The 24,773-nt window shown below is 33.6% G+C and overlaps 1 pseudogene; it reads left to right on the top strand.

Moving 5' to 3' along the window:
- Window positions 1-22,684: 22,684 nt before the first annotated feature.
- Window positions 22,685-24,388, top strand: LOC149241777 (xyloglucan endotransglucosylase/hydrolase protein 24-like; annotated as a pseudogene).
- Window positions 24,389-24,773: the final 385 nt, after the last annotated feature.

Below are 24,773 nucleotides of genomic sequence, written 5' to 3'. Positions count from 1 at the left end.
TATATAAGAAAATTTAAAATTTCTAAAAATATGCCAAAAAAAAGAGAGAACAAGTTGATGCTCCATCAACGATTTTCAAAATCGACATGAAAATCATGATTTTTGGCTACCTTTAAAAAAAAAGAACTCCATACAGTTGTCGTTAACATGATAACTTTGTTACAACACAATGTTTATAATTTAAGTTAAAGGTGATGGTCAAAATTTACTATTTGGTTGTATACACGGATATGGGATCTGTAATAATCCATGACATTGGGTGTATACAGGGATACAGGATCTCTAATAATCCATGACACTACTACCTAATCCATGAATATGAGTTATTTGATTGGATTTCGGTCACTTCATTACACCATTGAAAATTATTAGGTCTTGTGAATTATAAATATTGATTAGGTACAAAATGGATTTTTCAAGTATTTAGGGTTTCTTTTGTATTTTTTAACTAAGACAAGGTCTTCATCTAGCCATAAAGAATTAGAGTTGGAATTATTGATTAAAAGAATAACTTGATTAGTTGAAGTTCTAACATCAAATTCCTCTAAAATAAAGATATTACCTTCATTTTTTATACTATGAATATATTGCTCAAAATTAATAATAATAACAATAATCATCTAACATGAGGATATTGCCTTCATTTTTTATACTATGAATACTTTTTTCTAAATTAATAATAATAATATATATTTTAAGGTTGATGTATCACCAAATTGGTGTATGAGACCCCTTGTCTATTAAAGTCTATGAAGATGTACATACTTTATCCTCCTCAAAAATCAAACCTCTAACATACAATAAAACACATATTTTTAATTATTAAATTTATTATAAAAATAAATTTATCTAAATTATTATTTGTTATAAAATTTAGAATTAATAAACATTCTCATCACTGCGATTAATTAGAATTAATAAACATTCTCATCACTGCGATTAAACTAAACCACGATTTAAAAAAAATGTTATCTCACATCTTTTGAACATATATTTTATATATTACTAACAATAGAATACTTTGTTTCATGGCTTCACATAGCTTTCCTTTCTCTACAATTGAAAGGTTTGTCTTTTACACTTGTTTAGTTGGCTTCTCCATAACCTTACACTGTCCCAACTTTTAAATGCAAAATGATACATTTATGTTAGGAAAAAAATTCAATATATTTAAGATAGATTAATTTTATTATTATTATTATTTTTGTGAATCAAAGAGTTTTTATTAAGCAAAAAATACACATTAGATTATAGTTTTTCAAAATCTTACTAGACGACTCTTACTAGATTTATTAGCTAGCAGGTGCAAACCTAGACACATAGAAAACTTTCAAAATAACTGTATTAACTAGAACTGACAAGGAAAGTGATACCAAAAGATCTTCAGAATCATAATGCAACTAACAACCATTAGAAATCAGAAGAATTAACCAGAGCAGGATGGTCTAGTCTCGATCTAGGTGATGGTGGAGGTTGGAAATCACAATGGACTTGCTTCTCCATATGGGCCAACCTTCCATCTAATTGATCCAAATTTTCTTGAATGTGCCTTTGACCCCTCATCAAGTTGGCCAAGCGATCATGAATTTTCCACTAGTTACCGTGGAGGTTGTTCATAAAGATTATGACAACGTTTCTGTCATTGTGTTGAGCCTTGCTAAACTAGTTTAGAGTAAGAGAGACGTGTCTCAATAAATTGCTGATATCATCTAGGGGGGGTGCTCCAAAGTGCCAGGTGGATGAGTAGGAATAAGGTCTACATACTTGCCTTGCCATGGTCGACCAACAAGTTCCTGCCTTGTGCCTCACAGCTCCCTCTCGTCCATTCCCCTTCTTGCACACCCACATTGGTGAGGCCTTGCCATTTGGGTAACTCTAGAACTAGTGTAGGCACACCTCCAATTATCCACGCACGTAAGAGAAGTGTCAACAACCCTAATTCGATTGATACACCAACACAAAAAAAACTATAAACACAAGATAGCAAGCTAAAATACAATTTAGTCACTTAGTATCTTGGGAAAAGTCCCACGATAGCTGAACCAACTACAAAAAACTAGCAAGGAGGCGAAATGATACTGATGGTTGAAATATGAAGTCAAAGGCCTTGTGTGATCAACTCCAACTCCAAAACTACCAATGCTACCTCGTAAAATTACAACAAGAAAAAATTCTCTAGAATGACTGAAAGATATTTAAGAGACTCAATTCTGGCTCAAATAAGCTTAGTGCCAGGCTAAAAAAACTGGAAACTCCCTTAACCCCCACCAAAATGCACATAAATACCACTACTCTAGGGACCAAAGAGCTATATCGATCGACAAGGGGAGAGGGAAGGCACAATTCCCTTTGGTCGAGCCCCTCGACACTCAAACAAAGCAAAAAAAACTTAATAACCCAATATTGACATAAACAAATAGAAATGACAATGATACTAGCTGAATTATAACACTTCCAAAGGCTTACTTTACAACCATACACCCCAGAAATTATAAGACCAAACTACGGGATAAAGCCACAAATCCATACCTTACTTTGGGCATGGGAATCCCAAGTCGAGTTATGAAACCACTCCAATGCATCGACGACATACACAGGTGCTACATGATCAATTATCTCTCAGTTCAATTCCCCACCCTAATCAGGGTGATATATTGGACATGATGATGTAGTCTTGCCAAGCTAAAAAAAAATTGGTACCACTATATCCATGGAAGATATCACTTCCTACTGGTTCAACTACAAAACTTGACCCTGTTACGTCCACAAAAGGGATCAATTCCTGTCGGCTCAACTATGGAGCCTGACCTTGCTACACTCATGGAAGGGATCACTTCCTGTTGGCTCAATTATAGAGCTTGAACCCGATAGTGTCGAGATAATTAAATTCATAACCTCTTAATATAAAAGATGTTTTAATGTTGGGGACTCACCAATTGAGCAAACTGTTTGGGCTTTTAAATTTTTTTCTCTATGTTAAAATATTTTATTTTAACATTTTATTTATATATATAGATACATATGAAGTTGATATTGAAATAAATTAGTTAAGATATATATTCAAATAATATATTATAATTGAAATCCCATGTTGAATTTTTTTGAAAAGTATAAGGTTTAAACATCTTACTCACACCTTTTCGTGTGTGTGAAGCTCACCCTTTTATTACTACATTAGAGTTTTATATGAGATATATCATTGTGCTATTGGTCTCCCCACTGGGAAACTAGACCAATAACATAGATATAGAGTCTTTAGATTGCAAGTGTTCCTTGTCAACAATTTGGATGACAAAAAGAAAACATAATCCCTGAGTGCATGCACATGCATGAGAGCAGAATTGTGGGAGCTCTACTTGACAAAGTAAAAGCGACTGATCTAAGACAAAATTGAGTTATCCATTGAGAATTAAAACACAAAATCAAGCTTTGTAAAGATCTGGAAATGTTGTGTAAAGAGCCATTGGTAAGGAGAGTCACCACTAAGCTGGCTGAGTCATAGTGAGAGCCTTTGGAGCATCGCTGACCTTAATTTCACCACCCACAAAATTCCAGTTAACTAAGGAGCACAACCATGATGATAAGAAACTACAATACATGAAGGGCCATGATGAGAGCGTACCATCTAATGAGCATATAGAGAAAAAATAATTATGGAACAATACAATAGTATAACATCCGATGACCATATGCTATTATGGAGATTTGGCATCAATTGCAAGCCACCATAGAGTTTCCATAGTGTTCTCGTCCACCACATCGACACCATTATCAAAGCAATGAAGCATGAGTCAGGAAAGCCATGCGTGTAGCAAGGTGAACCCCCTCCAATAACCATGAGTTTTAGGAGACACAAGAAAAGGGAGTTCAATTACCATAATTAACAGAGTCAAGTTTACCATATTAAGACCTAAATTCCCCAATTGACAAAGCCATGCACGTAACAAGGAGAACTCCCTTCGAGAACCATGAATTTAAAGAGACACTGGAGGAAAGTGTTCAATTACCACAATTAACAAAGCAAATCTTACCATATTGAAACCCAAATTCGAATATTGATAGAGCTGAGTCTGGAAGACTGAGATCCCACCAGATCTACAATTAAAAGGCCATTTCTAGAAAATTAGAGAGATGCCCATGGGATGAAGGATACTCAAATCCGCTCACTGAGAGGAAGCCAAGCATCCTCCATGATAGACACACCATTACCATGAGTCGAAAAAGATAGGAAAGTCCCCATGTTCCCCATGCTCTCAAAGGAAGATGAAAGGTGCAGAGGACGACAACAATACTGACACTCCCCCATTTTGAAGACCAATGCAGACCAACGAAAGGACTAGCTAGTGAATGAAGGAAGATGTTCAAGAATGCGAGCATGGTGGGAGGTAGGCACAAACATTGTAGAAAGGAGAAATGACCTTGCTTGATAATGCACTTGGGCTATAAATGGACCCGAGGAAATGTGTGGGTTGGCCATGATGCTACCCATACATAAACTCAATGAACACCAATCCACATAATTATGAATCACCATGATTAACCTACAAGTTACAAGGGATATATCATACCAAAACCTGAATACCATAAATCTGTGCCAGTCTACTATGGAATGCTAGGTGGCTGTCAAATCCAAGAGAAATCGACATGTTTAATCTAGTTGCTGTGAATTATCATGGTGGGGGATTAATCACACTTTTTTTTACTTCTAATATGAAATTATAATATGTTATGTGGACATCAAAATATGATTGAGAGTGAGTGAAATATTTACGCTATAAGGCATTCCCTTTTGAAATGAGTGCCTTTAGCTTCCACTCTCGACCATTTTACACCATTCGATTACTTGTTAGATGATTAAAAGGTTTTATGCCATCGAGTCCCACCACCTGAATTCTAACTACCTCCTTCATTTACGCCACTTGATAGACATGCAGAAGAAAGTGGTTCAATGAATCATACCGTTTCTTGATTTACGCCACTTAAAGGACAAATGGAAAGAAGTGGTTCAATAAATCGTAACTAAAATGACACCAATAACCAATTCATACAAACTCGTTTGGCATTTATATAGTTTCCAGCCTTTTGATGAGCATTTTGGTACTAGAATGTAGTGATCTGAAGGTTTTCATGAAACTGGTCATGTACTTTGCTCCATGCTCAATCTTTCACCACCTTTTGGGTTTAGTCATTTTAAGCTCCATCTAGGTGTATTCGTGGTTTTGAGCATAATTTCAGTAATATGGAGAAGCCTTCTCAATTGTTGGCTGTCCGTCTCTGTTGAAATTTAAAACATAACCTTAGCCTTCTTTTAAATCAAAATCTACTATATTCGTCCAAAAAAATCTTTGTTTTTTGTTTTTGTTTTTTTTTAAATATTTGGTTCTTTAACAACTTTAAGCACGCAAAGATGATCTGGAATATAGTTAATAGGCTGACTCACTAACAGTGAAAAATAATACCATAAATCAGTTTATTGTGTTGTTCTATTGGTTGTCTGGACTAGAATTTAAGCATTTTTGGTTGAATGATAGTCTGCAAAGTTACACATAATTTTGAAGTACCCTGGAGACACCTTCTCAATTGTTTGCTGACCCTCTCTGTTGGAATTTTAAACATAACCTTAGCCTTTTTCTAAAGCAAAATTGACTATATTTGTCTAAAAAATTCTTCCTTATTATTTTTTCCATAAAGATTTGGTTCTTTAAAAGCTTTAAGCGTGTAGAGACAAGGTGGAATATAGTTAAATATTGCGTATACCATAAATCACTTTATTGTGTTGTTCTATTGGTTGTCTGGACTATAATTTAACCATTTTCTGTTGAATGATAGGGTGCAGTTTGACGATTTTCAATTTAACAAGAGTTGAAAAATTGAAGTTGGTAGAGGAGAGGAATTTCCTGGGCTTTTTTTTAGATTAGAAGTCTAAAAATCAATCAAAGTTAGAATGTGCATATAAGTTATGAATTTAGTGGTAAGAAGTTTGTAATTTAAACATTTCTTAGTGCAAGCAAAATAACTATTGATGTTAATGAGACTTTCTTTTCCATGGCTCATTCCAAGGTAGTTAAAGATTATAATTATTTAATACAGGAATTTGGAGAACTTTTTTGAATTGGTATGGTTGAAGTATTTCTCTTTTAAGATTCAATTCAAAGATACTAGAGGGAGATTTCTAAATTCAAAGTTCAACCTTAAAACTAGGAACTAAAGTTCATACTGAAGGCAAAAAGTTATTTACTTAAAATTTAGATATCTAGTGCACTAGAATTTCAGTATTAGAACTCAGTTTTTGAAATACTTAATAATAATTTTTATTTATTTATTTATTTTTTAAACAATATACATGTCGTGTGATATATCAATTTTATTCAATTTATTGTTAGATATGTGTAAAATAAAATTGAAGTATTAATATAGAACCAAAACAATCTTAAAAATGGTGAATTTGTTAACATTCCTTAATATAAATAATAATTTCTAGTTATTAATATGACAGGGGAAAAATATAAATATTTCTCAAATTTCAATTTATTTTAGATATGTGTAAAATAAAATTGAAATATTTAATATAAAACAAAATAAATTTTAAAAATAGTGAATTTATTAAAATTTTATATTAATTTTTTTTTTTTTTTTATAGTATAAGATAGGAAAAATACATTTACTTCTTAGCATATCACAAATCTTATTCTTTAAAAACATTTAATTAATTAAAAAAATAAAATTATGATATATAATCCAGAGGAATATTGAAAGAGAGCTTGACGCTTGTAACCAAAATAGGGTAATTACAAAAGGAATACTAGTGGGTGAACAAGACAATGGTAAGAAGCCCTTAAACCTAAATAGGGTAATTACAAAAGTAATATTATTGTGTCGGAAAGACAATGGTTATCCAATAGCACAAATTTGTTATTTATGTATGAAAAAAGGATATTTATAGGGTCATTTACTTATTTATTAAAATCAAGTAAGATAACTATTTTATGTTTGTTTAGTTAAAACCAATTATATTTTTTTTTCCATCATCTAAAGTACATTTAAAAACCATTCGTTTTTGTAATTTTCATTCCAGTATTGCAAATAATAATAATATCACAAGTAATTATAATTATGATTTTTTTTTAAGTATAATTATTCATTATATATTGTTTTTGACAAGCATTATTAGCTAATATATATTTCAAAAATATATATAATTATAAATTGTTTGTTAACAAACATTATCTTTTGATATATTAAAAAATATAACATTTTCAAAATATATCACAAATAACTATCATTATATAGACAATCATGAAAATAACATAAACAACTATGATCATGATTTTTTTTGTAAGTACCATAATTAAATATACATTTAAAAATCATAACTTTTCATGCTTGTTTTTAATTAATATTATTTTAATAATACAAATAATAATAACATCACATTTAACTACAATTTTTTTTTAAGTACATTGATTTAATATACATTTAAAAAATATATCAAAACTCTTTTATGATAAATTATAAACTAGAGAAATATACAAATGATGATTAGTTACACATTAATGTTTTATGATAATACATTTTAGAAATAAAGGTAATTTTTTAAATTTAGTTTTAAATTATAATGTTAGTTTGTAAATTATTTTGTAAATGTATATATTAGTAATGTTCCTAAATGCTCAAGATATATATATACCTTTTGTAGTTGTGGTCGATTATAAGGTTTTATTATTATTATTATTATTAATGGAATCTAGTAATAATTGTTAAATAATAATAATATATTTAAATAAATTGATATTAATTGTTAATAGTATTCACAAACCAAACATTGAAATTTAACTGTAAAGTAGTTATGATTTTTTTGCTTTTTTAATTAAATTTATTAATTAAAAATAATGTCCTACAAAACAAGTTAATCATTTAAATAGAAATTTCATTTTTTTATTTAATTGTTTAACATTTTTTAAATGTTTTGCATGAAATTAAGTGAATTTTCTTTATTGGTTCTAGACTACGAAAATACTGCTTTCAGATGTGGAGTATGCAGACAAACAAGACACCTTCAAAGCACGTGTTCAGTAGCCAAAAAAGAAATCGAAGAAAGAAGAAAGCAAAAAAACAAGCAAAGGGATAGCAATTTCCCCCACCTGCTTCAGATGAGAGGAGGAACAAGACATGGATTTTGTAAACCCCAACTAGACCAATCAGATGAACAAAAAACCAACAACAGAAGACAAAATCCCACAGGAACATAAGTTTAACAGATACTATGGACATGGGCAGAAACAAACGTAACACATATTAGACTCATCAGACTCTGATAAAGACAATCCACAACCTGTGGCTGAATCCGCTATAGCACTTATAACTCCAACAGAGTCACAGGGGTTTTGGAAAAAAGTTGAGAAGAAAAAAGGGCGAAAAGTCTGACTTTTTCCCTCATGTACATAATCATTTTTGTGTCACATGTTACTTCTTGAATCCGTACACCCTGCGTGGTGATGAAGGATCTTTGCATCTTTTCTAAGCACCATTTTTGAAATCTGATTACAGCATATGCCGGAAGGCATCTACAACATGTAATTTTTCAATAATAATGAAAGATTACGTTTTTTCCAGTGGAAAAAAGTGAATTTTCTTTATTGATTTTTAAGATAGAATTTGGCATTTCTAATGTTAAATAAACATGTCAGTCAATTTAACATATGAAATTTTTAGTCATTATTAAATATTATTATAATGACATGGATAAAATAAATATAGTTATGAATTTTTTGTTCTCTTAATTGAATCTATTAATTAAAAATAATTTCCTACAAAACAAGTTAATCATTTAAATTTTATTTTATTTTTTATTTAATTGTTTAACATTTTTGTAAATGTTTAATAAGATTGATATATGAAATTAAGTGAATTTTTATTTATTGATTTTTAAGATAGATTTTGCTATTTTTAATATTAAATAAACATGTCAGCCAATTTAACATATGAAATTTTTAGTCATTATTAAATATTATTATAATGACATGGATAAAATAAAGATGGTATAAAAAATGAATGTAATCCTTACATATTAAATGGTATTGTAATCTTCATTTATTTTAGCCTTTCTTCAAGTACTTACATGATCTTTCGGTTAGTTATACTTAAATAAACAATATGAATTGTTGTTTATTTAATAGAACCCTTCTTTTCTTTTTAATTATGCCATACAAAGTTCCCTTTGAGAAAGACTCCATAGGTGCCACCTTGCACCACTATGCACCTTCAAATTTAATGTTAGACAATTGAACAATATTCAATCAACAGATTCGAGATATAGCAGAAATGCACTTGTCTTTCTGAAATGATGTCTACCTTCTCAGAATCTCCCAAACCAAGATGGGGGGGTTGGTGGGTTTCCACTAATGTTTTTTTGGGTTAGGTCCATGGGGGTGATAGCAAAATAAATTGATAAATCCAATGCTTTATAGATAGAGTAGAGTGTTGGATTGTTTTATATTCTTTCCATGACAAGCCCACGTAGTTAACCGGGGGGTTAGAAGGGGGGCAGAGCCCCCCCTTCGTTGCACTGATTGCGTAGCGGGGGGAGGCATAGGGGGTTTGAGGGGTGTAGGTAACCCCACTCTATGGTGTCCGGGGCAACGCCCCAGAAAATTTTGGCTTTGGACCATATATTAGGTTGGGCGGACCTACCTATGTTTTTTTGCATGTTTTTTGCACATGGTTTTTGGACATGAGGGTTTTCGGTCCATGGTTTTGTACTCAATGGTTTTCGATCCATGGTATTGGATGATTCGGCATGTATAAATATGTATTGTAACATTGAAAGGAACATAATGAAAAATCAAGCTGGTAGTCCCATTTTGGGATCCAGGGGAAAATCTCTATGTATATGTGTTTTATGTGTTATGCTCTCGCATTGTTTATTTTCTGTGTCTTAGAATTCGTATGCAGGTAATTTCTGTATGGGGTTAAAACCTACATTTGGTATTAGAGTTGTTTTGGCTTCAAGGGGATGCCTTTGTTGCTGAGGGGTTTCTCTCGAGCCTGTGGTAGACCCTGTTCAGTGGGAGATCTGTGAGATCGATTCTGGCGGTGAAAGAAGATGGTGAGCAGTGGAAAGATAGAGATTGAGAAATTTAATGGTCAAAGTTTTGAGTTGTTGAAACTCAAGATGGATGATCTGTTGGTGGATAAAGATTAGTGGATCGTGGTAGATGCGGGTACTAAACCAATAGGAGTGTCTGATGAAGAATGGAAGAAGTTGGATCGAAAGGCAAAGAGCACAATATGATTGTGTGTCTCAGATTCGGTAATGCTAAATTTATTAGGGGAAGCTACGATGAAGGCCTTGTGGGACAAGTTAGGTACTTTGTACCAATCTAAGTCTCTGGTGAATAAATTGTTCCTACAGAAAAGGCTGTATAAGATGAGGATGAAAGATGGAGACTCGGTGACATAGCATATGAATGCGTTTAATACTATGGTAAGTCAGTTATTGTCTGTTGATATCAAAATTTCAGATGGAGATAAGTGCATTAGTTTGTTTTGTTCTCTACCTGATTCGTGGGATAGTCTGGTTATTGCAATAGGTAGCAATGCAACTGCCTTGCAGTTTGATGAAATAGTATCATCCTTGCTGATGGAGGAGATGAGACAGAAAAATATGGAGAGCCAGAATGGTGATGCCTTGTCTGTACAAGGACAGTCCCAAAACAGAAACAAAAATAAGTCATCGAGTGGGAGATTTAAATCTAGAGGGAGATCTAAATCTCCAGGAAAACCTGTAAAGGTGGTGTGCTGGAAATGTGGATGGAAGGGCACTACAAAAGGGACTGTAAATCTAAAGCACCTGACAAAAGAAAGGGATTTGATGATGCTCCTTTTGCAGAGGTGAAAACCACCTCAAATGAAGGTGGGGATGTGTACTTGGCTTCTTCAAGTGCACATGTAGATCATAAGGCATGGTTGATTGACTCAGGTGCATCCTTTCACTTCACTCCCCATAGAGAGTGGTTCTGCGAGTATGAGAAGGATACCTGCAATATGGTTTGGGGAGCACTGGTATTGATGCAGGGAGTTTGGATTGGAACTCTATACAAGCTGAAAGGTAGCACTATTGTTGATGGGTGCAACAGTTCTGTGGTTCCTGAAAGTAGAGTAGAAAATCTAGTGGTCTTTGGAGAGAAGACCATGCTGTGGCATCAAAGGCTTGGACATATTGGAGAGAAGGGCCATCGAATACTTCATGGTAAAGGTATGGTATAAGGTATGAGTAATAGCTCCCTGGATTTTGATTTCTGTGAAAATTGTGTATATGGGAAGCAGAATTGGGTGAGTTTCCCCTCTGGTGGTAAGAGGGAAAAACACATATTAGAGCTTGTGCACAATGATGTGTTTGGACCTGTGAAGGTTCCATCACTGGGTAAGTCTATGTACTATGTATCATTTACAGATGACTTCTCAAGGAATACATGGATATATTTCCTTAAGAAGAAATTTGAAGTCTTTGACAGGTTTAAATAATTTAAGGCTATGGTGGAAAACCAAAGAGATAAGAAGATAAAGGTGGTGAGTAAAAATAACGGTGGAGAGTTTTGCAATAAGGAATTTGAAGAATTCTGTAAGAAGTGTGGTATAGCACGATAGAAGACTAATCCATATACACCTCAGAAAAATGGAGTTGCAGAAAGAATGAACAAGACGTTGATGGAAAGGGCAAGAAGCATGCTCAATGGTGCCAGGTTAGGACAAGAATTCTGGGCAGAGGTGGTGGAGACATCATGTTACCTAGTCAACATATCACCTTCATCAGCGTTGGAGGATAAGACTCCAGAAGAGGTATGGACTGGTAAGAAACCCTCTCTTTCACATCTGAGAGTATTTGGATGTGATGCATATGTACATGTTCCAAAGGAGAAATGAACCAAGTTGGATAGTAAATTTGAAAAGTGCATCTTTATTGGGTATAAGGATGGTTTAAAGGGTTATAAACTTGGAACCCAGTAACAAGGAAGGTTGTGTACAACAAAGATGTGGTGTTCAGAGAGGTGAAAGATGTTATTAAACATGAAATCCAACCAAAGGAACCTGAGAAGATAAAGTTTGAGCTTAAGGAGGAAGAATCAGAGTCTACAGCAGAGGAGGAATCAAAAGATGAAGAGACACAAACTTTGGGTGTGAGAAAATTAGTTTGAGAAAGAGGGCAGCCGGAAAGGTATAGTCCATCTGCTTTCTGTTCAAATTTTGCTTTATCTGTTACTGACGGTGATCCCAGAACTATGAAGGAAGCAGCAGATTCAGAGGATGGAAAACTCTGGAAAGAGGCCATGGTTGATGAAATGGCATCTTTGCACAAAAATGAGGCTTGGGACCTGGTGGAGTTTCCGGCTAGAAGGAAACCCATTGGTAGCAAATGGGTGTTCAAGAAGAAGACAAATGCAGAAGAAAAGGTGGAGAAACACAAAGCTTGGTTGGTAGCAAAAGATTATTCCTAGGTGCCAGGAATTGATTTTGGTGATATTTTTTCTCCTGTTGCCAAGGTAGCTTCTATTATATTACTTTTATCTGTTGCTGCTGCTTTTGATTTTGAGGTAGAATAGATGAATGTGAAGACAAAATTTCTTCATGTGGATCTGGAAGAGGAGATCTACATGAATCAACCTGAAGGCTTTGCGGTGAAGGGTAAGAAATAACTGGTATGCAAGTTAAAGAAGTCTATGTATGGGTTAAAACAATCACCAAGGATGTGGTAGCAAAAATTTGATACATTTATACGAGGACTTGGATTTACCAGAAGCAAAGTAGATCACTGTGTGTATTTTAAATTAATTGGTGACTGTGTTATTTATCTGGTCTTGTATGTGGATGATATGTTGTTGGTTGGAAATGACAAAGAAATTATCCAAGATTTGAAGACCCATTTGTCCTCCAAATTTGACATGAAAGATCTTGGCACTGCAAACTATATTTTGGGCATGGAAATTAAAAGAGATCGAACAAAGAAGAAGCTTTGGTTAAATAAGAGGAAGTATGTCGAGATAATATTGCAGAGGTTTAATATGCAGGATAGTAAACCGGTGAAGTTTCCTATTCCTGTAGGTGTAAAGTTATCTACTGAACAGTGTCCCAAGACAAAAGAAGAGGAAGAGGACATGTCCCGTGTTCCATATGCAAGTGTAGTGGGTAGCCTGATGTATGTGATGGTCTGTACTAGACCAGACATTGCACATGTAGTGGGAGTATTGAGTAGGTTTATGTCAAAAGCAGGGAAGGAGCACTAGATAGCAGTGAAGCAGGTTTTCAAGTATTTGCGTGGCACAAGTGATTATGGTTTGTGCTACCAAGGAAGACCAGGATTGGACAAAGTGTTGGATATTTGTGGCTTTGTTGATGCAGACTGGGCTGGAGATCTGGATCAGATAAGATCTACAAGTGGGTATGTGTTTAACCTATTTGGAGGTGCAGTCAGTTGGATGAGTAAGAAACAATCTGGGCACTATCAACTACAGAGGCAGAATACATGGCAGCCACTCATGCAAGCAAGGAATCAGTTTGGTTACAGAGATTATGTTCAAGTATGGGGTTAGTACAAGGAGCTACAAGGATAGACTGTGATAGCCAAAGTGCATTTTTCTTGGCAAAGAACCTTGCATATCATTCAAAGACAAAGCACATTGATGTTTAGTATCACTTTGTGAGCGATATGATAGAAGACAAAAAGGTGTTGCTGGTAAAGGTGGACACTTTGAAGAATACTGCAGATGCATTGACAAAATCTGTGAGCTCTAAGAAGATCTCTTGGTGTAGAGAAACAATGGACATTGCAGGGCTAGATAAATGACTAAGCTCTCTTGTGCCCCCTATGGAAAGAAAACAACAAGTGGGAGAACGTTGGGTTGTGTTATATTCTTTCCATGACTAGCCCACGTAGTTAATCGGGGGGTTAGAAGGGGGGCAAAGCCCCCCCTTCATTGCACTGATTGTGTAGCGGGGGGAGTCACAGAGGGTTTGAGGGGTGCAGGTAACCCCACTCTATGGGGTCCAGGGTAGCGCCCCAGAAAATTTTGGCTTTGGACCCTATATTAGGTTGGGTGGATGGTCTACCTATAGTTTTTTGCATGTTTTTCGCACATGGTTTTTGGACATGATGGTTTTTGGTCCATGGTTTTGGATGTGATGGTTTTCAGTCCATGGTATTGGATGCTTCAACATGTATAAATATGTACTGTAACATTGAAAGGAACATAATGAAAAATCAAGTTGGTAGTCCCAGTTTTGGGATCCAGGGGAAAATCTCTATGTATATGTGTTTTATGTGTTATTCTCTCACATTTTTTTATTTTCTGTGTTTTAGAATTCGTATGCAGGTAATTTCTGTATGGGGTTAAAACCTACACATAGGTCTCCCTATTAACTCAAATCCACACTCTTTTGAGTTTCCTTTGAATTAATTGCACTTACGTTTTCCCCGCATGGGTGGTGCAACCCCCCTTGCCAAAATTTCGTAGTGCTTATCACCTCCTCTGAGAATATTTCAATGTGGAGAATCATCACCATCAATGTCTAGTACATGGGGTATGGAAAAAGTTTAATCTCATGGAAATCACATTGAACCCAGGAATCGAATGCGAGACTTATGTTAAGATTTTATTTATTGAATTTCTTATTTTTGCAGAGATCAACGCTCGGATTTTATTTGTTGATTTTATATTTTTTGTAAAGTTTGATGTGAAAAGGAAGGGGGAATGAGGTTCTGATAAGTAATGTCCTTGCAGACGAAATTGTTACAGGTGTGAAGGTTAAGGGTTCTAGGACGGAATGGCTATTGAAGTCCATAGAAAAGTTGAAGCAACTAGAACAGATCATAGTCCATGGTGCTAGGCTGTGACATAGAGAACAACCATTATTTTTTTGTTTAACCCTTTATCTAAATGCCCCTTTGGGTTATGAGCAAACCCTTTCTTTCTTTTGCGACTTTTCCTATTCTTGAAGTTGTATTGCTACTGTTTTGTAGGGAAACTTCGTTGGTAAGGTATTCGAGGAGGAATGAGAGAAACAAACTCCACTTATTTGCCTCTTTGTTTCTCATATCTACTTGTCCAACTGATAGAGCCAATATTGCTATTCCTTCCCCATAATCTACATTTATTTCCACTACACATCTAGCAGGCCTTTGGTCCGTGTCCTTTATTAAACAAATCAAATGCTCACCACTGATTCTTCATACACCGCTCAATCTCGACTTCCCCTCTTCTTATTCGAGCTTGCACCTTGACACTCCTCCTCCTTTGACAATTTTAAACTATGAGGCATAAGGTAGTTGTTGCATATAGGAGAATTTAGATCTGATAATAAAAGTGTGATACTCTGTTCTAATTTTCTCTATAAATGTGATGAAAAGTGTGCCCCGAATGTTGGAAATTTCATGGTTAATGTAGTATAAGCTAAATGAAAATTTACAGTCTTCTATACAATATCAAGAAAGCTATGGCCAATAGGCAACATCACGGAGTAAGACATGTTCACCAATTTCATAGTTGCTACCAAATCTCTCTAAGTGCTAGATTTGTTTTCTCAATAGACTTGTTTTTAATGCTCTTGAAGTGATGAAAGCCACCGTTGTTGCATATATGAGCATTTAGATTTGATAAGAAAAGTGTGGTACTCTGTTATTGTTTTCTCTATAAATGTGATGGCAAGTGTGCCCTAAATTTTGGCAATTTCATGGTTAATGTAGTATAAGCTAAATGGAACTTTACTTTTTTCTATACAAGATCAAGAAAGTTATGCCCAATAGCCAACACGACAAAGACATGTTCACCAATTACATAGTTGCTACCAAATCTCTCTTAGTGTCAGATGTGTTTTCACTATATGCACAAATAATAAAAAATACCAACATCATATAAGCTATTGAAATAAAAATCAGTTCCTTTTAAGGCACTCAGAAATACAATGAAAACTTAGTATATTGAACAATATTTAATAAGTCAAGGAACCATAAAGGAAAACACATATTCAGTGAGTATGCAATCAAATCAACATAAAATGGTTAATGGCATCCATATAAAACCCTCTCAATATGGAAGTAGGATTTGTACAAAATCTATGTTCATTATAGTGCAATCTTAAGATTCTCCAGGTTGGTAAGAAGAGTACCTAAAGAAAAGATAACATAGAAAAACATATTTCAACATAGCAATGGAAACAAGGAGATAGAAAGATATAAAATAAAGAAAAGTCTATGCTTCATTTCTAGAGAAATGGAAACAAGGAGATAGAAATATATAAAATAAAGAAAAGTCTATGCCTCATTTCCAAGCAAGGAGAAGTTGATGATGAAGTGAATGTGATGTTGTGATGTGTTGTATATCAAGAGGGACAAAAAATTAATAAAGGATGAAGATTTGAATAGTTTATATAACACGTTGAGTTTGGCCTCTAAACAAGTAGTTATATGAAAGTTGTATTACAACTTTAAAAGACAAGGATTTATAGCAAACAAGGAAAAAAAATAAAGTCTTAAGATCTAAATGGTTTAAATTTTACATAGCTTGTTCAATTTTTCCTCTAAGCAAGTGAGCATCTATATGAAAAATGTTTTAGAACTAAGTATTTACAAGCACACACAAAGTAAGTTGAGACAACGTTGGGGAGTTTTTTGTACAATTTGTATTATAACCTTTCCCTCCATCCAATAGACAATGCACAACTTTTATGAAGAGAGAGTTTATCCTAGTCTATAACTTGATCCACAATTAGAGAAAAGGGCTAGGGATGTCACAAGCTAAAATAAATGGTCTTTGTCATTGGCACAATGATGTATTGACATTCTCAGTTGAAATGGATCCTATTAGATGCATGGCATCCATAGACACTAAAAAATTCAAAATAGATTTATGTTATGGTATTCAGATTTCCTATAGACCATCCAAATTTCCCATCTTATACAAAAATTTCTAACAATAACCACTCAAGTTACTCTCTAATTTATGAAACCCCCACCCATGTTAGGGAGATCACAATGTAAAATCAAATGTTCCTATGGTTTTTTTAAAGGGTTCATATACATAACAAATAATGAGAAAGTCAATATTGAGATATAATAATTGAGTTTTGAATCATTGTGACAAATAAAACATCACATTAGCTCACTGAATATATCTAATGCTACAATAATCTGAGATGATGATTGAGTTTTGAATCATGATAACTAGGGGACAACCAATATTAAGTTCTAGCCACAAGAAAAACATCACATCAACTCACAAAATATATCCAAGGTTGCAATGAACTATAATAAGAGCTTGCATTTTGAAACGAGGCAACCTCTCGGTTACGTTAGAGCTAACTGAAATTAACTATGGTCTTATCACATGATGAATCATGAGAGATATGTGAGAGATGTGGTAAAAACAATTTCTATTGGTTCGATTGTTTGATGGATAATTTTTATTAAATTGTCTATGTTGTAAGTAGTATGGGATAAAAAGCAATTACAATTCCCCTAATTTATAAATTAAGTTAATATAACAACAAATGAAAATAAAATCATGCATCTATTTACCATCCATTATCTTGGAAAAAAAATATGAACTTTGTTTTGGAGAGGAAACATGAACAAAATAAACTTTTCTTCCTTAAAGAATGTGATTTGATTCCTTATGGAAGTCTAGATGTTGTTGGTCTTTTCCAACATGAAAATTTTTGTGATGAAGGGCCATCAAAATCCATTGAGAGGATTAAACCATATTGGATTTGTTTATGATGGTTAAGTTCAAAATGGATTATCTCCAACGGCTATGTTAGTACTCAGATTTGGTGATCATAATAACAAAGGGTACATGCCGAGTGTTTTCTTGCCAATTGTTTGAAGAAATACTTTTCTAACCATGTTTAAGCCACTAATTGACAAAACCTCACCCATGCGTAAATTTTGTTAAATATCTAGAAGAATGAAAGTAGAATTTGGATCTCCCACAAAGCATCCATGTGGATCAACAACAACTAATATATGAGGGTAAAGAAGTTGAGGACCAATTTTATTTTTTAAGACAACATAATCAATGATTGGAGTCATTTTTTTGGTCATATGTTTGAGTGGAGGAGTAGCAGCCCATGGGACGCCTTCAAGCAAAACAAAACCCCAAACATAGTGCTCGATTCACAGGTATTTTAGTGCACATAGCACACCACCCTAAAAAAATTATACTTTTGACTAATTAAGAATAACTTAGGAATTTTAGAGTGGATGCTGAGGTGGACGGTACAAGATTGAGGATTTTTTGAAAGGGTAAGGGCATTTAGATACTCTGTTTGGTATAGCTCAGAATGCACCTATTACTAGGTGTAAATTACTATTAAAGTAGGAATACATGTGAAATAATGTTATAGAAGTAGGAACCTAGAAGATGCAGTTCATTTATATTTGTCAAGAATGAGCATAATGAACATGCTTCTCAAGGTAGTCCATCGATTCCAAATTACATGATTGCTACTGAGTCGACAAAAGCAAAGATTCATGATCATTCTCCAAGGTTATGTCCAAATGTTTAGGAGAAGAGAACTCTTATAATAATTAGACATTGTCTTCCAAGAGCTCATAATGGGAAACCAAATAATATATCACCAAGGACTTAGAGATTGCTTCCACAAGTTCAACCAACCACGGGGCACATAAAAAGTGATTGATCTCTTAGAACTTGCAGGAAGTCAATTCTCAATTGATTTGGAGATTTATCTTTATTCATCTTTTTTGGAGAAATTTCTTTAAATGATGACATTTTTTCTTTTTTATTTCAGAAAAGGTAATCCCTGTTCAGGGTAATTGGCAAAGGTGATTAGTAATTGAGCTTCTCTTGATATTTTGTGCATTTAGAGTATCTTCTCAGTTAGTAATGAATGTGAACATTTGGAGATAACTTTTTATATATTATGAGTTTATATTAAGTGTGTTGGACTTGATATTCGCTCTAAATGCCTTGTGAGCCCTAAAATGAACCAAATTATGCTATATATACAAAGAATATACCACGTTGCGTATTCATGATGTGACTGCCAGCTTACATTTTTATGGGTTCACATGACATAATAGATTCATTGACTGTAAAGTGTTAGATTGCATATTTTTTTTAGCTTCAAAATGTTTTGAGAAGGGTTTGGATATTATGCATGATTTGATCTAATATTCATTCGATTTTGTGATGTATGATAATATGGGTTTGACTTCAGAAGCATTGAAACTGCCTTTTAATATCTTGTGAAGCATGTACTGATGAGATTATTTGGTAAAATTTAAGAACTTTGTTTTCAGTGTTCACCACCATGATTTATGATGAATACATTTGATGTAGATAGGTAGATTCATGTAGAAAATATTATTAAGGTATTGTTACTAATATTCATTGGGAAGAATTTATGTGGAATCTCAACCACCTCCTTTATGCTACAACGAGAGGGAGGGAGCGAATGAAGCAAATCATTTTTTTTGGATTCCAAAAAAAAAACAATTATTTAATGACATGCATCATTGTAACATAAAATATATTCAAGCTATTGATACTTGAAAAAAAGCATGATTGTAAGTTAAACATGAATTCAAAATAGAAAATGGTTAGATATTAATCTTTCTTCAGGTCTTGATAAATTTTTGGGCCATTGTTTTAAAACCAAGGTGAGGTGTGGTCTTTTGATGTAAAAAAATAGTATTTTCATTGCAGTGCTTATGGACCACACTTGCTTGATTTTCAAGAAAAAATGGTTTAAATGTTGTTGAATGATCTCTACATTATTTTCAATTACATGATATGGGTTAGATTTTCTAAAGAAGAATTTGTTGGATAAAAACAAGAACATGGCAAACACCCTGGAGATTAGTGGTAAAGAGCAATGCAATCTTTTGAATAGTTTCAAGGATCATGAAGGAAATAATACATAGGTGAGTCAAGAGTCAAAAGAGAAACATAGAAAATTTTCTCTAGAAGAGTTGTAGTTGATGTTATTCTTGGGTTCAATTTCAAGATTGGAGATATGTGTAGTTTTATTCAAGGGTAGATCTTAATTCCCATAGAAATTCAAAATTTATTTAAAATATTGTTATAGCCCTTTGTAGAAACATGTTTCAAACTATAAAAATTTTGCTTTGTACTTATTAAGCTTGTCTATAGGAAGAGGAAGTGATCAAGAAGAAATATGGAGGTATTATACCAAACGACCTTTGATTTCAAAGGTAACAAATCATGATCTATTTCTTTATTTGTGAGGCATTCATGTTGTCATAATCACAATCTTTAACTTCAACATAGACCTCATGATTTGTAAGGCTCAAGGAAGCACTATAGTTAGATTTCATTGTAGCATGGTCCTTTCCTTTTGTTGATATTTTTTTGTCTTTCAACAACTATCAAAGAAGCATTAATTAATGTTATAAGCTATTGCCTTACAGAGTTTCCTTTGCAACATCTGGTGCAATTGCTAGTTTTACTACATTGGATTGTAATATCAACAACAAATCGAGTGACCATAATGAGGTTGGGATTATTGACATTTTGTTTTTAATTAAAATTAATTGAACATACATATTCATTTTTATTTTTTTATTACAGTAGACATTGAATTTCTATTTAGAATTTTATTTTTTATTATAATTTATTTTTATTATAAGGGAGACCCATATCAACTTCACATTGAGCATGGACATAATCCACACATATCCCGTGTAATACGCCTTTCCATGCAATTATAGTTTAAATGAAATAAATTTAATGATTAGGAAACTTCTTATTTAAAAAAAAAAGATGTATTCTTAATTCAAGAGAAGAAATTGTATATATATATACACACAAAAAAAGTCAAATAATATAAATTAAATGGTTGGTAAATTCTCAATCCATAGTGATAATCAAAACACTTATTTTCTTACATATCTCACATTGTTAAAATTAAAAAATCATAAAAATAACTAAATTGTAATTTTATTTAAAATTATTATTATTATTGTCAATGAGAAAAATAATTAATATATAAATTAAACATACACATAAACAAGATTGTTAACTATAACCATTCATTTTCACTTTGTCATGGAGATTCTTAATTTATAAAAAGGTTTTGTTACAATACTATGAGCCAATACCATGCTTTACCTATATCACAAGTCAACAAAACCTTAATTCATTTGACACTTGTTCATAAAATATATATTTTTTAATTAATAAATATAATTAAAAAGACAAAAAAACATAACTACTTTGGACATGAATCTTTACAATTAATTTATGAATACTATTAAAAATATTACATAAAATTTATGAATATTATTAAAAATATTTTAAAATATTAAATAAAAATCACATCCTTAAGATTTATTTAATAATTATTAATTAAAGTAAAACTTTAAAAATGGAGTCGTCTAACGAGGCTAAGGAATTGTCGCCAAAAGTGGTCAGAATCCGTGGTAGAGGAAGTGTTTGAATTGTGTTTTTGATGGTAAAAATGGATTCAACACCATCAAAAACTTCTAAAACATCTAAGATTTTGAAATTTAACAACTATAACTTGGATTTATAAAAATCCTTACCGGATTTTCTCTAACCAAAATTCAATAACTCATTAAACTACTCCATTTAAAAACTTTATTTCAAAACAAAAATTTAATAATAATAATAATTTAATATTTATGCGACTAGCAATAGGCATATTCAAAGCCGAGTACATGTTTCAGACTGCTGAAAACTTTATTCCAAAACAGAAATTTAATAATAATAATAATTTAATATTTATGCGACTAGCAATACGCATATTCAAAGCCGAGTACATGTTTCAGACTACTGAAAATGTTTACACTTTATACTTTCTGAATGCGTTGTGGGTCATATTTAAAAAGTTTTTCAATCATTTTTGAAAACTTCTAGTGGCCAGTGATGAAGTTAGGTGGACTGGAACATCTTTGGTTCCAGATCTCATCCTATATGGCATAGTTATAAGACATTAATTATTTTATTTCAAGTTGATTCGGTGAAAGCAGGAGAAACCCTACGGTCAATAAAGCTACATTTCAATCAAAAACTTGGATAAACTAAAATGTAACTTCAAATTCAAATATGGCCACTGTATTTTAACATGATCCTTTTCCCGCGTGATATCAGACTGGTTAAATTTTTTCGCAGAAGCACATGAGCACGACAAAAGAAACAGGAGAACGGTGCAGCAGCTTGGGAATTAAAGGGATTATCTGTGCGCCGACCTGCCACTTTTAAGCATAGGAAATGGAGAGAAATTTATTGTTTTATTGCTTAAACAATGCTGGCCAATAGTGGATTTTCATCTTCATGTATTGGGTTACACGTCGGGAAAGCATTCAAATAATGCCCGACTCTGAAGGATCACAGAGGATGCGAGAGTCGCTGGAAAGCATTCAATTTTCCAATTGGAACCCACTAGCTATAAAAGTTCTCCACAGTAAACGAAAGGCTGCAGAAAGCGCGAGAGAATCACCACATTCTGCTGATCAGGTTGCAGGTGCATGCATGAGTATCTCCTCTTCTTTGCTTCGTTATCCTAATCTTCACAAGATCAGTATCTATAAATCAGACTTCGAATCCCAGACCTTCATCTGTATTTACAGCAAGTAGAACTCCTCATTGCCTTGCCTCCGATCATGACCGCATGCTAAACTTTATTGGTGATGGCAAATTTCACCACGCTCTTGTATGCAGTTGCTGCAGCGCTGTTTTTTTCATGTGTTTCAGCGAATTTCTATGATGATTTTGATGTCACATGGGGAAATGATCATGCGAAGATACTTGACAATGGGCGCGAGATACAGCTCTCCCTGGACAAGTCATCAGGTAGAAGTCAATAATTCATTTTGTGAACATTTGGATACAGTACGGTGTTTTAATTTAAGTTAAAATCAGGCTAGATTTATGTTAATCTAAGTTTTATAAAGAAAATACATACTCTTCTTCTTAAGCAAGAACATAATCTGGAGCGCCTCTAGTCTCAATGATTGCTGTACATAAAGAAAATACATGCTCTTATTCTTAAGCAAGAACATAATCTGACATCATTAAGTTGTAATTAACCCGTAGGTTCTGCTTTGCAATCCAAGAACGAGTACCTATTTGGAAAATTTGACATGAAAATCAAGTTGGTGCCTGGAAATTCTGCTGGTACAGTGTACCTTCTATGTAAGTTAACACGTTGAACTTCAGCTCCCAATAAAAGTTTTCTGTTTTTTTTTGGGTTCAAATAAAAACTTGTTCATTTATCCCAGGATCCTACGTTTGTGCTGATTGCATTCTACCGTTACAGCTTTCCTCTCAGTTTTCTAACCATGACGAAATAGATTTTGAATTCCTGGGGAATCTTTCTGGTGATCCTTATGTTTTGCATACAAATATCTATTCCAATGGACTCGGCAACAGAGAGCAACAGTTCTACTTGTGGTTCGACCCTACAAAAGCTTTTCACACCTACACAATTGTTTGGAACCCCAGACAAATAATGTAAGTGTTTATATGATTCTTTTTTCTTAATTTTTTAGGAGTCTTTTATGGAGGCCGATGAGTCTTTTATGGAGGCTGATGAATTGTCAGACTGTTAAAAGTGGTCGGAATCTAGGTAAAAATTTCAAAAAATCTTGCAAAATCAGTGTTTGAACCATGTTTTTGATAGTGGAAAATGGTTAGCACCATCAAAGTATTTAGATTTACAAAAATCCCTCCCTTTTTTCAAAATATTCCATAACTTTCTGACAAAAAAAACATAATTATTAGAGTAGTGCATTTTGTTTTGTGAATTTCATTTTGGGGTAATGCATGCTCAAGCTCAGAAGTTCTCTGACTTCCATAATTCATTCTGCTCTAGATTCTTGGTGGATGGTACTGCGATTAGGGTATTTCCTAACAGTGAGGACTTGGGTGTACCATATCCGAATAAACAAACAATGAGAATCTACTCCAGCCTTTGGGATGGAGACGATTGGGCTACCAGAGGTGGTTTGGTGAAGACTGATTGGGATAAAGCTCCCTTCGTCGCGTCTTATCGCAACTTCAAAGTAGAGGTCTGCAAAGCTAAGAAAAACGTCTCCTCTTGTTTCATTTCTTCTAAGCAGCAATGGTGGAATCAAGTTACACAAAGTTTGAATTCCACACAAGAGAAGAGTATTGGCTGGGTGCAACAGAACTACATGATTTACAATTACTGCACTGACGCCGAGAGGTTTCCACAAGGTTTCCCTGCAGAATGCACGAGACAGAATTTGACATCCAATGGGGCCCTTGCCATTGATGTTTCTGGATGAAATTTTTGGATACTTGAGCTGTTGTTCCAGTCCATCTCGTCTAGGCATTCTTCTGACTGAGTTGTTTCGTTTTGCAAAAAAATCTTTCACCAGCCTACTGTTCTTCTTCATCATTGTTATAGATAAGCAACTTCTTCGTCTTATGGCACGGTGGCTGGTTCACCAGTTTTTGTTTTTTCATTTTCTACATTGCCAAACTTTTTAGCTGGCTGGATCTCCTCAGTAACATCAAAAAAAAATGGGTACACGAACTCATTATATTTGTTTCCAGAGAGAAAAAAAATTCATAATTTATATTAAGAAGATATAAAAATCAAGATACAAGAGTAGACATAAAGCCTTAGAAGCAGATATACAGAAACCTGATAATGTCATGGGATTAGAACCACAACAGAAAGCAAAATTTGATGTGTAATTCTGCCTAATTCAAAGGAAGCAATCTCACAAATGGGTACGCTAACGACGTACA

Source organism: Pinus tabuliformis, chromosome 8, assembly GCF_031772625.1.
Source record: "Pinus tabuliformis cultivar Carrire ecotype Pingquan chromosome 8, CPIR1, whole genome shotgun sequence".
Lineage (NCBI taxonomy): Eukaryota > Viridiplantae > Streptophyta > Pinopsida > Pinales > Pinaceae > Pinus > Pinus tabuliformis.
The sequence above is the reverse complement of the archived record's forward strand: the minus strand, read 5'-3'. Positions and strand labels throughout refer to the sequence as shown.